Below are 11,566 nucleotides of genomic sequence, written 5' to 3'. Positions count from 1 at the left end.
AATAAAATTTATTGTAAACCTAAAAAAATAGTTTTTTATAATATTTTAAATATTTTTTTTAAAATAGGACCCCTTAAATATTTTCGCATTGACCTTAAAATTTTAGGACCGACCCTATCCTTAAATATAATGATTTTGTAAGTCATTTATTGGATAATATTATAAAGGTGTAACACATGTTATAAGGGTGTAACACATGTATTAGGATATGAAATTTTGAACTTTCATCAAACTGAATTATGTAAATATAATTTTTAATTAGTAAAATAAAAGTTACTTTGACATTTTAGTTATTTTTTTCGTTAAACATAGGTGGTCCTCACTCAGCACACTCTCGACCCATTATAATAAGTAGTCCAATTTTTTTAAAATTATTCTTTATATTTATAAAGAAATTTAAGTATGTGAAAGATATTTAAATCAATTATGTATTATTACTAATTTAACAGCTCTTCATTCTCACGGTTATTAATCCGTATCGGAAAGAAGTTTGAAAGAATTTGAGGCCTTAATGCAAAAAGTAAATGTTCTCGGCATCTCAAATTATACCTGATTTTGTATTTTAAAATGATCTCGGGTTAGCTTAATTATTTAAACTAGAAAAATTTGGACTAACTTAAATTTTCGAACAAGTTCACTGTAGATTTTAGAGATGTCTAATCACATAAAATAAATTATATTACATATGTTTACGATAATTTCTAATCCTGTAATTTTAATTAGTAGTTTAAATGTTTATATACATAAAATTTATTCTAATCCTAAAAAAGGTTTTCTTTACATATTTTAAATAAATTTTTAAAAAACGACCCCATAAATATTTTCACACTGGGCCTTAAAATTCTCAAGAACGGCCCTATCGTTGAATAAAATGATTTCATAAATCATTTATTGGATACTGTTACAAGGGTGTAACTCTAACTGGACCACTTCGCGAGCAGGTAGACTGGTTAGACTGAGTTTGGTTCTATTCGAGCTCATATGCAAGCCGATTTGAGTATGCCAGAACTTGATTAAAACTCGACTCGAACTACGAAAACTCGATCGTCTTGAGCTTTTTTAAAATTTATATATAAATATTTTTTTAAATTTCTTTTTATTATTTTTAAATATAATTTTAATTAAACTTTAATAGTTTTTAATCCTTTTAAGTGTTGAGCTCGTGAGCCAACTCGGCTAAACTCATTTAAACCTAATTGGTTTTGCTTACGGGTATACTAGACTCGGCAAGCTCGTCTATTAAATAAAAAAACCAAACTAAACCAAACAGCTCAAATATATCCCGCATAGAGCAGAATCTGGGAATGGTATGTTGTTTGTAGCCTTTCCCTCATTCAAGAATAAAATCCTTTTAAGTGTTGAGCTCGTGAGCCAACTCGTTTAGCTTACGGGTATACTAGACCCGACAAGCTCGTCTATTAAATAAAAAAACCAAACTAAACCAAACATCTCCAATATATCCCACATATAGTAGGATCTGGGAACGGCCTCATTCAAGAATGAAGATGGTGTTACTCGAAAGTAAATATTCTGACTTAATCTGCATCTAATAGAATATATCTCAGAATCAGAAATGTAACAGTCAGCCTATCAGTATTTACCAAAGAAAATCTTAATCTAGCCCATCAGGATTTATCAGCCTCAGCAAATCCTTACCAAGCATCGGGATTTGTCAGCCTTGTCAAATCTTGATCAGGAGTCAGTATTTATTCCAGCAAATCATAGTTTATAATTTTTGATCAGCAAATACTGATATTCCCTATTAAACAGATTCAATATTCATATTAAAATATTATAATAAGTCAATAAATATTTTAATTAAACAATTAGTAAAATTCCTCGGCCAAGTTGACTCGTGTACGTGAGACCCCGAGACAAGTTGGAAGCTATAAAAAATGATTGCAGATAAATTGCGTCCTCCTGTATTCATTGAGAATATTCACAACATTTTGATTAAGGTGATCTACATCATTATAACCGGTGGCAGAGCTAATCTGTTCTAGCGAGTTCGGGATTAGAGAAAAAGAGAAGATGTTAAAGGCCTCATAGTGTTATTTTCGTTCCTCAGCTGGTCTGATTGCAGGAGTCCTTTTTATCTCTACTAAAAAAGTTGCTTTCTGTGATGAATTATCCCCTAAACATCAGGTAATTTATATTAAGTCATTACTGACCCTTTAGCATAGATCTCATCCATTCAATAATCTTTCCAAGGTTTTTGAACTAGTGTCCATCTTGCACGCTATTAATAATTTTTTCTTTTAAATCCACTGCCCTCGCTTTATAATTTATGTCACCAAGAAGTTGTTCAGCCTTATTTTTTATTTCATCTTTCCTAATGATGCCAGTTTCATCTTTCTCAAACCCCAGTCCTACTTTCCAGACATCACAAATATAACTCTTGTAGAGGAACTGATGAACAAAGTATGGCCAGCAGAGGAAAGGAACTCCGTTGCTCAGACCTTCTGTAGTAGAATTCCAGCAATGGCTCATGAAACAAGCAATTGACGGATGACTCAGAACTTTTTCTTGAGGAGCCCAACTTACTATTTTTTCCACGACACCCTATTCGCCCTTCAAATTCTTGTCGGTGAGCTTCTTCATTTGTCATACCAGGACGCAGAACCATAGAAAAGGATTCTTGGTTAGTTCAAGTCCTAAAGCCAGTTCTTGAAATTGTGTTTGATCAAAAATAGTAAGGCTTCCAAAGGCGGCATAAATAACCGAACAAACTGGTTGTTGATCAAGCCATGACAATCAGTCATCATCCTCGGCCCAAAAAATTGCATGCCTGATTTCCAGGCTTGCTGCTTGCGGGAAGTGCACCTACTGGTAATATTTCTGGAAATAATGAAAATGTAGATGGCTCCAATTCGTAAGCTGTATTGCATATTATGAAGTCCGCTAATTTAAAACATTGATTATTTTTAGAGAGAAATTGAAAGAAGCTCTTTTGTACTGCTATATCGCGGATGCAAGCCCATCCAAATGTTTCCGTTTTGAGAGCAGACATTGTGGCTGATAGATGAAGCATCTACTTCTTTAAAATGGTTCCTGCATTAAGATTTATTTAATTTTTACCCGTATTCTACAGTGTAAATCTCAATGACCAAACAACAATAACTCCCTTATGATAATTACAATATATATCAATATATAAATCTCGGGATGAGTGATAATCGAACTAATGACTTGAGATTAGAGCTGGCTACTTGTGCGGGTTTGAACTGCCCGCTCGGGACCGGCTCGTGGGGAAGCCCAGATTTATTCGGTTCGAACAGGGCCGATTCAAAACCGCACAATTCGTTAAATATTACGAGCCGATTATGAATATTATATTAGAAAACCAGGACCGGAAGCTCGCCAACCCGGCTCGTGAACCCGCCGCCAACCCATGTATAATTTACAAAGAAAAGTCTTTTTCTTGAAAAGGTTCTTTTACGTTTACGATTCACGTGCCAGTTACGAATCATTATTTTTCGGTTCAAACGCGGCCCGAACCGGATTCATTACTCTACCGAGTCAGTTCAATGCAGAAGTGTGCTCATATCTTTGTCGTTAACTTGATACTTCTTGCATTCTTTTAGCACGCTAGTAATGCTTATTGTGTGTAATTTTATTTTTTTAATATTTGACCAGCAGAGCTTTTTATGATAAACTTGAAAACATAGTTAAAAGGTCATGTCAAGTTAACTCAGGGAGAAAGTTATAGTTTTTCTGAAAGAATTTTTTTAGTTAATTAGGTACAATCACCTAAACTAGAATTTTTAGTTTCAATATTGATTTGATATTTGTCATGTTTATACATTTACCACATCATCAAACAACTATATAAACATGCTTTAGTGTGTTCTACATGAAATTTAATGGAAAGGTAAATTTGAAAATAGTTGATTTTAAAATGTATTTAATAATTGAAGTTAAAGTTTTATTTTAGCATTAAAAGACATTTTTAATGCCAAATTATAGCAATTACCATAATCATTTTATATGTTGCGCTAAAAACTCAATTCTAAAAGGGTTCTTTATATCTTTTGGATGCAAATATGCATAAATACATCATTGATTTTAAATTTGAAATCAATGATACATTTATGCATGCATACCACATCATCAAGTAATCACAAATGACATTAATAATGGTGAACTTTATATAAAATTTAGGAAAGAGAGAAAGACAAAAATTAGTAAAATTAGAAATATTTGGATGCAAAATGCAACTAATATTGGAGTTGAAATTTTATTTTAGTAACAAAAAAAATACTTCTTACACCGAACTCAGTTCTGTTCGAGCTCGTATATGAACTACTTCGAGTATCGTAGTATGGAAACTCAATTCCTCTCGAGCTTGTTTAAAAATTTCATCTATTTTTTTAAAATTCATTTTTATTATATTTGAATCAAATTTTATTTAAATTTTTATAATTTATTTATTCTTTTAAGTGTTGAACTAGCGAGCTAATATTAACTCGTTTAAATCCGACTCGTTTCATTTAGCTCATGGGTATAGTAAACTCAGCTAGCTTGTCTATTATAAATAAGTCAAATTTGATCACAAATTTAATCTCGTTTATCTTAGACGAAAAGACTTGTCTTTTTCAAAAATACCCAATTAAACTCGTTTATTAAATAACTATCTCAACTTGAATTACATCCGAGTTATATGTAATTCAATTTTTGATGTCCACCAAATTATCTTGATACGAGAAAATATGCAAGTTTGGAGTTGGTTTGTCTAGTTACTCAAATTATGCATTGGTTATAATTAAGAACTATATAATATTTTTTGTTGTATATGAATTTTTTACTAACATTTAATAAAATTTAAGGAAAAAATAAATAAAAGATACACATGTACAAAGTATACCGGTAATAATATGCATTATCTGTATCACAAGATCTAGTTAAAAATTTAAAATAATTATGTATTTATTTTAGTTTCAACTTAAAATAATTATGTATTTATTTTAGTTATTGCAAAAAGTAGTATTCAAACAATTCCGAAAATATGATGTAACTCTTTTAATAAATGCATTTTTACCTAATTCATCTCATAATTGCCCCAACTAAAAATATCCAATGATCCAAATTAAAATTAACTTAAAGTCCTAAACCAGTCATTAATATCTTGTCAAAAAAAACCTTTCATAAATATGAATTTGGCTGATTTAACTTATAAAATTTAATATTCCAACCCTAGTTCTCACTTAAAAATAGTTGCTTTGGATCTGTACAAATGTATATAGGCTGGCTAACACCATTTTAGTGACACCTAACATTCAGATGTTTATTTTAATGCAAACTTATTTCTTTAAGACACAACACAAAGCATCTATGCAACTAGATTTTAAGCTGAATAAATAGAAAATATAGGCACCTGCATGGATGCGGGAAACCTGTAAAATTTTAAGCATATATAAACTGCAGGTAAACATAAACCAAACATGAATGCAAATTTTGGTATAATTATTTAATTAGATAATTGGCAATTTTATAACATAGAGCAAACTGCAAAATCACACATGAATTGAAATAAAAAGCTAGTTTATATTTATACATGAACAATACAATTACAGAACATACTTCATGGGCAGGGGCGGAACCACAAATCTAACATGGGGGACCAAAATAAATAAAAGTAGAAAACATAGTGATTTATTTGAGATGTGCACGCGATCAAATAAAAAGAATCAATGATCTCCTCGGCAGAAATGGTCTCCGCAATCTCCTTTTCAATATACACTATCAAATAATCCCTAAGAAATTCATCTTTCATTCGATTGCGAAGACTTTTTTTCACAATTTTCATAGCAGAAAAAGATCGTTCAGATGTTGCAGTAGATGCTGGAAGAGTCAAGACAAGCCTTAATAGTCTATCAACTAATGGATACATGTCAGCTTTCCCTGTAGTTACCAATCCATGACATAAATCACCAAGAGTAGACAGATTCTTCAAATCTGGATGAACCGGAACATCTAACCCATAATGTTGTAGTTCACATTGTAGATGGATTTTTTCATCTCCCAAAAAATCTTCTGGATAAAACTTTTCAAATAACTTGCAAATGTTCTCTATGTTGAAAGACCTGTAACCATCCCTAGGATTTACTGATGCACTTAAAATGAAAAGCTCCGTCATTTGTTCACTGAATCTATTGTTTAACTCCTGTAATTGTTGATCACGTATTAACAAATTGAAATCAATAATTTCATCAGTGTTCTCATAATCAATACCTTCATTAACAATCTCTGGATTTTGAGGATTTTGCTCGGAGTTTCTGTTTATCCCACCAAAAATCAGAGGCTCAACTCCAACTCCATCTCCAGTGACTTCAATTGAGGCGGCAGAAGGTTCTTCATCTTCACAAGTAGGATTTTGCTTCTTCTTGGGTTGAAAATAGGATGTAATCTCTTTTCTCTTACTCATATTTACGGATTAGATATAAAGGTAGAGTAGAAAAAGAGAGATGATATTAGAGATTGTAATTTTGTAACTTGTATGTATAGTGTGTGTTGGGGGTTTTGGGACCGGAGGAGAACAACTGAACAAGTATGTTTTGTTTTTAGACTTTAGTTTTAAGCATCTTTTTTTGTTTCAAATTGTACTATCTTTATCTTATATGTTTATTTATTAATTATTAAGATTAATGAACAAATTCCATGATTTCCATCTAATCAATATTATTTTGAATGAAATAATTAACAAAATCAATAAAATTTTGTATAATCAATTCTCAATTTCAATTTTTTTTAAATCTAGGGGGACCAAAAAAATTTTTGATAGTAAATTTTAAAATTTTATATTAAAATTTTGGGGTTATTCCGCAGTTGGCGGGGACCGGGGCTCCCTTCGATCCCCCTAGTTCCTCCCCTGGGCATGGGGCAGGTCTTTCATAGGACTATGCATTACAAATTATTTGCATTACAATTAATTAATTATTTTGACTGAACCTTAGAACCAGTAAAATAAATTCTTATATTTTGAATTATTTGTATTCGTTAAACTTGAGTCTCAACACTACATTTCAACTTAATATTGTCAAAAGAAGTGAATCAACACCTCATTTTCAATCAATATCAACCAAGAATGTAATTTCACAAGTAATATATATAACGCCAACCATTTATAAGCTAGTAGTTTATTATATTGAGGTTTGATTAAGAAAGCTAGAAATAAAGAAAAGGAGCCCTGTCCAATTAAGAAATTAGCTAAAACGGTTTCTTCAAATCTTGAAGTAAAGGGTTCTCAAACACTTAAACATAACACACAGATATAACACACAGTAACTGAATAAAATTATTAGAGGCCGCTTCTAATAAGAAAATGAAATGTCATTGATCAACCTGCATTTAACCAACTTCCTCAATTCTTCTTCTAAAACTGTCATTTTGCCTGGGCACCTAGGACGTGCAATTTGGGCACCTAGGACGTGCAATTTGAGAAGAACTAGCCCTGATTCTCCTAAAAACAATGCAAATACTTCAGTCTTATAAACATATAAATATAACTAAATTTTTTAATTAAATTTAATATAGCAAACTATATTTAGAATCAGAAGGCTTGATCTTATCTAGGACGTGCAATCTGAGAAGAACTCGATTTTGTTTATTGAATAACCAGCTCGTCTCGTATTAATTACATCCCAATTATAGTAATTCAAATTTTAATATAAAGATATTTGTCGATACACCTTTTATTTTGATACAAAAAATTATGGAAATTTAAAGTTAGTTTATGTAGTTTGAAATTCTTTTAACCGGTTACAATAACTACACTATTTTTTTTCTGCCAACCAACTTGTCTCAACTCATTTAAACCGACTCGTGAACTTACGACTAAAATCTCGATTCGGCTCACTACAAAAAAATAAGGCTAAATACAATTGCACAAATACAACCAGAGTTAATTTCAACCACCTTCAGTTGAATTTAAGGGCACGACTGAATAAAACCGCATGCGGTCGTATTTAAATACGATCGTATTACGTGATCGAATTTAGTAATAATTACGACTGAATAAATACAACCGTATTTATATGCAACCATATACAGTTGGGTTTCGGCGTGCTACTAAATTTAACCTCCCTTGGTCGAATTTAGCCTTTCCAAAAAATGGAGGAAATTTTCCCGCCAACAAAATTTTTTGACACTGCTAAATTCAACCGATTTCGGTCGAATTCGATATTTGAAAATAGAGGGAAATTTCCCGCACTTTTAAAAATTTAGTTACAAAAGTGGAGGGAAATTTCCCTCCTTTCTGAAAATTATAATTTCAGAAAAATTCAATTGTGTTTATCTAACATGACAGTATTCGATTGTATTTAGTACTATTAGAATATTTTTTTTAAAGAAAATTATTTGAAGGTTAGTAAATATTTTGAAAAAAATTATGTATAAAAGTTAGAATAAAATTTACACGGAAGTTAAATTTTTAGTTTTTGCAAAAAAGATCATTATGGTAAGCGCATTTTCAAATTTCTTGTATTCGTTGCATAACAAAAATTGAAAATTTATAAAAGTAGATTGACCAATACTTCTTACTAGTGTTTAGTCCCATATTAATGTTTCAATTTTTTTAAAAATATTTATGAATGATCTAACTATAAGGATGATGTCAAGATATATGTATTTTAGCTCTATAATAATTTTTTTATAAAAATATGAAAGTATTTGGTTTGCTATTTTAATAGTTAAATAATAGTTTTACCGGTACTTCTTACTAGTATTTTGTCCCATACAAATATTTTGATTTTTTTTGAATGATCCAATCTTAGGATGTCAAGATGTATATATTTTAGTGATACGATAAGATTTTAAGAAAATAAATAAATTTATCTATTTTGCTATTTTAATAGTCAACTATTAGTTTGACTCATTTAAAGACAAGCGTTTGTCTTTAAACTAGTCAAGTTCAGTCACAAATTTAAGCTCCTTTAACTAAAATGAGCGACTCTTATCATTTAAAAATGCTTGAACTCAAATATGTTTATTGAATAAGAGCCTCGTTTTGTTTATACCCCAATTATTGAATTTTTTTCCGATGTTATGCAATTTATCAATACACCTTTTATCTTTATACGAAAAAGTATACAAATTTGGAATTAGTTTGAATAATTTGAAATTCTTTTAACCCTTTTATTTTGATATGAAAAAGTATGCAAATTTAGAGTTAGTTTGTCTAGTCATAATAACTACTCTAAATTTTTTAATAACAGCAAATATAGTAACAATTTTCAAAAAAAAAATAATATTCCAATTTTGGCTGCCTCTGTATACATAGATATTTGTAAGTTGTTGCCGGCTCGCAGCCACAGTTATTTGTAAGTTGTTGCCGGCTCGCAGCCACAGTTATTTTAATGGAATCCTATTTCTTTACAACAGAGCACAAAGCAATAGACATAAATAGAATGGTACTTATGTGCATGGTGGAATTCCATAAAGCTTCAAGCATGTATATTTATAAACAGCATGGGTTCGTAAACCAAACATGAAAGCAAGTTTTGGTGTCGGTGATTAGTTAAGCAAAAAAAACAACACTCATAATATAACATATATAGAGCAAACTGCAAAACCAGACATGAACCAAAATGCAAAACCAGTTTCTTTGTGCTAGCTTGTACAGAACTATGCCACAAGCATATAAATATATACACTTACAAAACTACACAACGAGGTACAGGGAGAGCTCAAGGCATGCCTTCATGTGATTATGCATTAATCGTTTCAAGTGAACCTTAGAACCAGTACTATACATTGAATTATAAAATTTTGAAATATTTGTGTCTGTCAACTCTGAGAGTCAACACTACATTTCAACTTAATACTATACAAAGAAATGAATCAGTACTTCATTTTAAATTAATATCAGTACTGAAATTTTTTTATTACAGGTAGCTTCTAATAAGAAGTGATATGCCATTGATCAACCTGTATTCAACCAGCTTGCCTGGAGGACGTCAGTTTGCATCCTTCTTCACCTTCTTCCTTTCCTCCTTCAGCTCCCCAATCGCTTCCTCCAATTTTCGCACTCTTTCTTCAAGAATTTCCATTTTGCCTGAGCACCTAGGACGTGCTCTCTGAGAAGAACTAGCCTGCTGCTGATTCTCCTAAAAATAATGCATCTACTTTAGTCTTATAAACATATAAATACAACTAAAGTTTTTAGTTAAATATTATTTAGCAAACTATATTTAGAATCAGAAGGCTTGATCTTACCTCATCACTAGGCCTATTTTCGGGTACTGGAACCCTAAATCCTTCCTTTACCCTTCTTCAGAATGAGGAGTGTGGGATCATTTGGATCTGCAATGAAATTGTCTCTAAATCCTTCCTTTACAGCTGGAGGCACTCTTTGACATATCTTGATAATTCCTTTAACATTGGCTAAATGATATTTGAGTCTTGTAATGCCGGACACTGGGTGTGAGCAATAGTTGCACACTGCATAGGTTCTGGTACCCTTCTCTTGCTTTGTGCCATGATCCCAAGCATAGTCCACTTCTCTGTTGTTCACTGTGCCATAGATATTATAATTTTAGCATATATTCTACTAGCTTATCAAAATTCTTAAGATTTTGTATCCATTAAAGAATAAAAGAAATATTTAAATTAAATATACATGCTTGTTCTATTTTTTCTTTAAAGTAACTTTTGAAAAATAAATTTTTAATGACACATATTGTCCACAAATATTTTTAAAAAATCAAACAATGTTACTTCAAAGTCTCTGGTATGAGATGGCACCCAAACTATGAATTTAGGACAGTGAAATGTTTGATGCGGCCAGTAAGCAACTTGTATGTTACCCTGGAGAACGTTTTTATATTTATATGAGTCACCTTGACTAATTAGATTAGGGATTGAATATTATAATATAACTATAATATGACTATTTTAGCCTCCCAATTTTATTTTAAATTACATGAAAATATTATTTTTATTTATTCTATTTTTCTATTGTTTAAATATAAGTGATAATTTTTTATTATATAAATTAGTTCATTTATTTAATAATCAACTGTTATTTATATTTCCTTAAACTAGGAAAAATTGTATATAGAAAATATCAACAAGTAATAAAAAAGTAAGAATTAATCAAAAAGTTTAACATTGTACAAACAATTATTTATGAATTAATGAAAAAAAAGCGGGCGTAGAAAAGAATTTTTAATAACTTTTAATTACTTTTAAATTTATGGTTAAATTTCGTTGTTGAACAAAAACCATTATCTTATATTTTATTAAAATCTCTTAAATTTCACTGAATTACTAAGATAAAGGTACATATAACCAAATTCATGATATAAGAAAAAAATTATTCTTTTAATATTACTAAAAAACAAGGAACCCATTTAAATATATCGTTTATTATCGTAGATATACAGTACGATATTTTAGAAATAAATATTATTTAACATATTTGATAGTTGAATAATAAAATAAAATAAATAAATGGTTAATGTAAAATAGTATACAAAGACATATTAGAGGCATATATAAGTTGAATACTATTATTTTTTATTTTTTTATTTCAATTTTCGAATTTATATTATAATTTATATTATATGAA

General features: G+C 30.2%; 1 pseudogene; it reads right to left on the bottom strand.

The window, feature by feature from the left end:
* Nucleotides 1–2,220: 2,220 nt before the first annotated feature.
* Nucleotides 2,221–3,010, bottom strand: LOC141680717 (UDP-glycosyltransferase 83A1-like; annotated as a pseudogene).
* Nucleotides 3,011–11,566: the final 8,556 nt, after the last annotated feature.

Source organism: Apium graveolens, chromosome 8, assembly GCF_009905375.1.
Source record: "Apium graveolens cultivar Ventura chromosome 8, ASM990537v1, whole genome shotgun sequence".
Taxonomy (NCBI): Eukaryota; Viridiplantae; Streptophyta; class Magnoliopsida; order Apiales; family Apiaceae; genus Apium; species Apium graveolens.
Note: the sequence above shows the minus strand (reverse complement) of the source record. Positions and strands in the feature narration are given on the sequence as shown.